Consider the following 6,494-nt stretch of genomic DNA (forward strand, 5'->3'; position numbering starts at 1 on the left):
TCTAACCAAGTTAACATTTAAAAAAAAAATACCAGAATCCACCAACGACCAAGACGCAGAAGCCATATTTTTAATTGGAAACAAATTATTTCTTCCAGGCGCAATTTTTTTCTTCTTCTGCGAAATAGTTTCAGCGTTGGTGAGAGTCAAGAAGGTCTCGCTGACGATGAGGTTGGCGGTCCAGTTCGAGACGGCGGCGATTCCTCCGCCGGTGCCTCGGTACGTGAGAGGGTATATCTCCGACGAGCCTTCGCCGACCTCCTCCGCCGCCTCCGACTGATCTGCGTCATCGGCGACAACTTCTTCGGCTGGACGGCCCCCTGGCCTGCGATCTCGGCGTCTTCCTCGTCATCTTGACACGTTGAAGGTAAAAAAAAAGCTCAGATCTGGTTGTGGAGTGGCTGGAGAGAGAGAGAGAGAGAGAGAGAGAGAGAGAGAGAGAGAGAGAGAGAGAGAGAGAGAGAGAGAGAGAGAGAACGTGATACTAGGAATTCAAAATCTGATACCTAACTACTACAAAATAGGAACTTAACACGTACAAAAAAAGAAAAAAAATACGATAATTAAAAAACTGCCTTAATTATTGAAGGACAAAAAATTAAAATATTAATACGTTTGGCTATTTCCCTACAAATGTCAAAACATAAGCTAAGCTAGATTCCAACCCTAAAAGTTTTAGGTGGTAGTTAAGTTAGAAAACTCTATAAAAATCGTGTGCGCGACGCCTTCCTCCTCATTTCATCTTCTCGGTAGTCTTCTCCATCTCAACTATCACTCCGCTTCAGAATTTGAGCTCCGGATTGTCGCGATTTTGTTGGTTTTCATAATTTGAGCGTTAAATCTGAGGGAAGGGAGGACCGAGCGTGCTTGAGGACTCAAACTCGTATCAAGGTAAGGGAAACTTTGGGATTTTCTCTTCAAATCTGAAAGCTAGGATTTCGACGAATTGGGGCTTTTATCCCTTTAATCTGATTCTGTGTATGTGTGTGTCTGGACCCCAATTTTTATTTGAATTTGACTTGAATTTGTGTTGATTTCTTGAGATTTCGTTTTGATTTGAAAAATGGTCTGGACAGTCAGATAAAACGGACGGACGTCGATAGGTTTATGTAGTCTGAGATTATTTTTACTAGTATTTTTCGTGGATTGTATACTAAATGGGATTTCTAAAATGTCCAAGAACATGTAAATCCAGTGAGTATTGAATTAGTTGTGATTTATTGAAAATAGTGAATTAAACCAATGAATTCTGGAACTCCGAATCTGTGTACCAATATTGCGGGCTGTTTTTCTGATGGCTATGGGGATTGAAATTGATCGTATAATAACCGTTAGAAAGATACCGAACTTAGCTTTCATATGGATTTGGAATCGTTTGATTTAGAGTCGTGTAGCTAAACTTAAGCTACGTTCTTTACCTAGGGCCCGAAGCTGAAATTCTGGAGTTTGTGTGAGTTTTGGCTCTCGTCGTGGTTGATTGAATTCTGTTTTCCGTTTGTTTCGTGGGTTTGAAATTGAGATTGGAATCTGTTTGGTTGGGCTGAGTTTCGTGATGAAGCTGTTGACCGAGCTCGGGTTCAGCCTCTTCTGCTTCTGCGCAAAGCGGTTCCACGTCTGGTTAACCAATCTCCACAACTTTGGAGAGAGCCTCAATCTGAGACCGTGGATCTGCTGATAATGGGCTGCGGTTCAGATGTGCTATCCGCCTAGAGGCTATGTAAAAATGGGTTTCATAAGATGCCTTGTTGATAGGGTGTTGTAGTAGAAGCCCGGTAGTGGTGGGGTTTTCCTTGCAACACTTTTGATTTTTCAACCTATTAGCCATGCGTATCGTCAAAATAGCTGAATATAAGCAACTGTGGTTGTGCTTTTTTTGGGTAGCTTTTACTCTTTTTTTTTTTTTTTTTCATTTTACTGAAAATAAATATAAGTTCAAAGATGCTCTGTTATTGAAATTTGTCTCTGGCCAAATACGGCCTGACAACTTCTCTTTATCTTTGATCCCTAGGTATTCGTTTGATTATCTTATTACGTTTTTATTTTTATTTTTTTTGGTCCTAAATTCGTTGCGTTTTCTTCGGTATTGCTATTAAATCGTAAAACATATTTTCCGTTTATATCTTTTTGCCCTAAAATCGTGTTGCGTTTTCCGTTTATCTATTTCTTCTAAATGTCGATGGAATGATTTCATCTAAATGTCTATCCTTTTTTTCTAAATCGTAAAACATCTTATTTGCGTTTTCTAAATTCTTTTGTTTTAGGTAGGTTGCTTCAATGTCGATGAATTGGGTTCTTCCACAGAAGACTTACCAGTACACAAAGGTTCTCAAAGGCTTGAATGGTGAAGTGATTTGCTTAAAAATCTTAGATGACGAAGGAAGTAAAGTTGCAGTTGTGATGAGGGAGAAATTTTTTAACGATATAAAAATCCAAATACAATATTTGACTTTGAACCATTTGAAATTTTGTGTGCAGGTACAGGTTTATAACATAGATTCTATATTGTTAGAACATACATTGAATGACCACACAAATTCCGTTTTGTGTATGGATAGTGATGGGAGAGGAGTTACTATAACGGGAAGCAAAGACAAATGCGTAAGTTCCAAGTTCGAACGTTAGATTTTAATAAAATCTAATACATTTGGGGGGCAATAGTGTAAATTATGGAAACATTTAGGGACAAAATATAAAATATTGGGATAAATTTTTTTTTTCAAATCATCAAATTTTCTGTTCTTTTTTGTAAATTGTTATATCAGTGCGTGTGCATATTATATTGTGAGATTCTTTGAGCGGAGAGTGTTTTAGGGTCATTGAAGGGCATACAGATGAAGTTGCGGATGTAGCTTTGTCCAAGGGAGGGAAGCCATTTTTTGTTAGTGGTAGTTTGTGAGTTACAAACATATAAACTTTTTATATGAAAAATCTATGCATATATTCTATTCATAAAAGATTATCTCAATGATGGATTGATAAAACATTGGAGCTATCATATTTTTGATGATGTCAGTGATAATCTTATTGCGAGTGATGCACACACCGAGGCTATCTCATCCATTGCTATTGCACCTGACGACAGAAGTGTTTGCGGTGCTAGTATGGTAAGTAAAACTTCTAGTAATTTTAATTATTTAGATTCCGAATCATTGTGATCCGGCGATTGATATTGACTCCGATTGTTTTTTTTTTAGGTTTTTTGATATATATACTTATTATTTATATCTCGTTTTTATTGATTATGATAGTATTATTTTTAGATGGAGTCAATCCAAGTTGGAAAACAAAGTCTCACTTATAGAACATACTGAAAAAGTATCTGTTGAGTTTTCTCCCGATGGTCTTAAGAATCATATCTGCATCTCTGGATAGGACTATAATGATATGGAAGCTACTAAAGAGATCGTGTTTGAGGATATTAAACGTACATAACGCATCGTTCATTGGTGACAGTACTCATTTTGTGTCTAGCTGTAAGCATCATTTTAATATCATTCAAAAATATTATAATGTATTGATAAGCCTTATATTGTTATAAGTGACGATGGTTTGCTCAAATGGTCCATATTCCGTATTTTGAGCAAGCAGTCGTCACTTACAATAATATAAGGCTTAAAAATTACAATATAATATTTTTAGAATGAGATTAAAATGATATTTACCGCTAGACACAAAATGAGTACCGCCACCAAGGAACGATGTGTTGTGTACGTTTAATGTCTTCGAACACGATCGATTTGTAACTCCCATATCCTTATGGTCTTATCCAGAGATGTATATATGATTCGTAGATCATCCGGAGAAAACTCAACATATGATATTTTTTTGTATGTCCTATAAGTGGGGATTTTATCTTCAAACTTGGGTAGACTCCATACAATCATAACCAACAAAGACAACGATATATATATATATATATATATATATATATATATATATATATATATATATATATATATATCAAGAAACCCAAAATACAGTCGGAGTTCATATCAATAGTTGGATAGCGATGACTAGGGTTTTTAATAGTTAAAATTACTAGAAATTTTATTTATCATAATAGCAACGCAAACACTTACGTCGTAAGGTGCAATAGCGATTGATGAGATAGTCTACGTGTGTGCATCACTCGCAGTAGGACTATCACTGACATCATCGAAAATATGATAGCTCCAACGCTTTACAAATCCATATATGAGATTATCTTTTATGAAGAGAATATATGTATAGATTTTTCATATAAAAAATTTATATGCTTGTAACTCACAAACTACCACTAACAAAAAATGGCTTCCCTCCCTTGGACAAAGCTACATCCGCAATTTTATCTGTATGCCCTTCAATGACCCTAAAACACTCTCCGCTCAAAGAATCCCACAATATAATATGCACACGCACGGATATAACAATTTACAAAAAAGAAAAGAAAATTTGATAATTTGAATTTTTTTTATCACTATATTTTATATTTTGTCACTAAATGTTTTCATTATTTACACTATTACCCAAAAATGTATTAGATTTTATTAAAATCTAACGTTCGAACTTGGAACTTACGCATTTGTCTTTGCCTCCCGTTATAGTAACTCCTCTCCTATCACTATCCATACACAAAACGGAATCTGTGTGGCCATTCAATGTATGTTCTAATAACATAGAATCTATGTTATAAACCTGTACCTGCACACAAAATTTCAAATGGTGAAAAGTCAAATATTGTATTTGGATTTTTATATCTTTAAAAAATTCTCCCTCGCCACAACTGTAACTTTACTTCCTTCGTCATCAAAGATTTTTAAGCAAATCACTTCACCATTCAGAGCCTTTGTGTACCGGTAAGTCTTCTGTGGAAGAACCCAGTTCATCGACATTGAAGCAACCTACCTAAAACAAAAGAATTTAGAAAATGCAAATAAGATGTTTTACGATTTAGAAGAAAATGATAGGCATTTAGATGAAACAATTCCATCGACATTTAGAAGAAATAGATAAACGGAAAATGCAACACGATTTTAGGGAAAAAAGATATAAATGGAATAGATGTTTTACGATTTAAGGATAAGTAGGCGTATCATTAGTTTTCGATCTTTATAAAATTTTCACAAATCCTATTCAAACCCAAAAATGTTAGTACACGAAAAACTTGCAAAATTTTAAACTACCATAACTCTTTCATATGGTGTTTGATTTTGAAAACTCTTGCCCTTTTTGGATGATGGGATCCATATTTTCGATAATAAGTAGGTGTATCTTCGATCCCTATCAAAATTTCACAAATCCTCTTCAAACCCAAATGGGTTAATACACGAAAAACTTGCAAAATTTGAAACTACCATAACTCTTTCATATGGTGTGAGATTTTGAAGATTCTTGCATTTTCTGGATGATAGTTATCATATTTTTGAGAATAAGTAGGCATATCATTAGTTTTCGATCCCTATAAAATTTTCACAAATCCTCATAGAATCCAAAGGGGTCAGTACACGAAAAACTTACAAAATTTTAAACTATCATAACTCTTTCATATGATGTTTGATTATGAAAATTCTTGCCTTATTGGATGATGGGATCCATATTTTTGAGAATAAGTAGGCGTATCATTTGTTTTCGATTCCTATAAAAATTTAACAAATTTTCTTCAAACCCAAAGGGAATAGTACACGAAAAACTAGCAAAATTTGAAACTACCATAATTCTTTCATATAGTGTGACATTTTGAAGATTCTTGTCTTTTTTGAATGATGGGTACCATATTTAAAAAAATAAGTAGACGTATCATTAGTTTTCGATCCCTATAAAATATCACAAATCCTCTTCCAAACCCAAATGAGTTATTACACGAAAAACATGCAAAATTTTAAACTATCATAACTTTTTCATATTGTGTGAGATTCTGAAAATTCTTGTCTTTTTTGAATGATGGTTAACATATTTTCGAAAATAAGTAGGTGTATGATTAGTATTCGTAAATAGTTATACGTCAACATATTTACGAATATATGGTAATCATCATCCTAACAAGCAAAGAATCTTAAAAATCGGGCACCATTTGAAAGAGTTATGGTAGTTTCAAATTTTGCAAGTTTTTCGTATACTGACCCCTTTGGCTTTGGAGAGGTTTTATGAAATTTTAAAAAAAGATCGAAAACTAATTATACGCCTACATATTTTCGAATATATGGTAACCATCATCCTAACAAGCCAAGAATCTTAAAAATCGGGCACCATTTGAAAGAGTTATGGTAGTTTCAAATTTTGCTAGTTTTTCGTGTACTAATCCCTTTGGCTTTGAAGAAGTTTTATGAAATTTTGAAAAAGATCGAAAACTAATTATACGCCCACATATTTACGAATCTATGATAACCATCATCCTAACAAGCCAAGAATCTTAAAAATCGGGCACCATTTGAACGAGTTATGGTAGTTTAAAATTTTGCAAGTTTTTCGTGTACTAAACCATTTGGCTTTGGAGACGTTTTATGAAATTTTGAAAA

At 34.2% G+C, this 6,494-nt stretch overlaps 1 long non-coding RNA gene across 2 annotated transcripts; it reads left to right on the plus strand.

The window, feature by feature from the left end:
- The first annotated feature begins 738 nt into the window (after positions 1–738).
- LOC149386859 (uncharacterized) lies at positions 739–4,755 on the plus strand. Of its 2 annotated transcripts, XR_016301165.1 has the most exons (3): positions 739–891; positions 2,262–2,598; positions 2,804–4,755. It is a non-coding gene; the product is annotated as an uncharacterized LOC149386859 (long non-coding RNA). The 2 variants fall into 2 exon arrangements; XR_016301164.1 differs by lacking the exon at positions 2,804–4,755 and having other exon boundaries at positions 2,262–2,707.
- The last annotated feature ends 1,739 nt before the right edge of the window (positions 4,756–6,494 follow it).

Source organism: Urtica dioica, chromosome 9, assembly GCF_054948205.1.
Source record: "Urtica dioica subsp. dioica isolate 48M chromosome 9, U.dioica_male_clone48M_v1_H2, whole genome shotgun sequence".
NCBI classification, from domain to species: domain Eukaryota; kingdom Viridiplantae; phylum Streptophyta; class Magnoliopsida; order Rosales; family Urticaceae; genus Urtica; species Urtica dioica.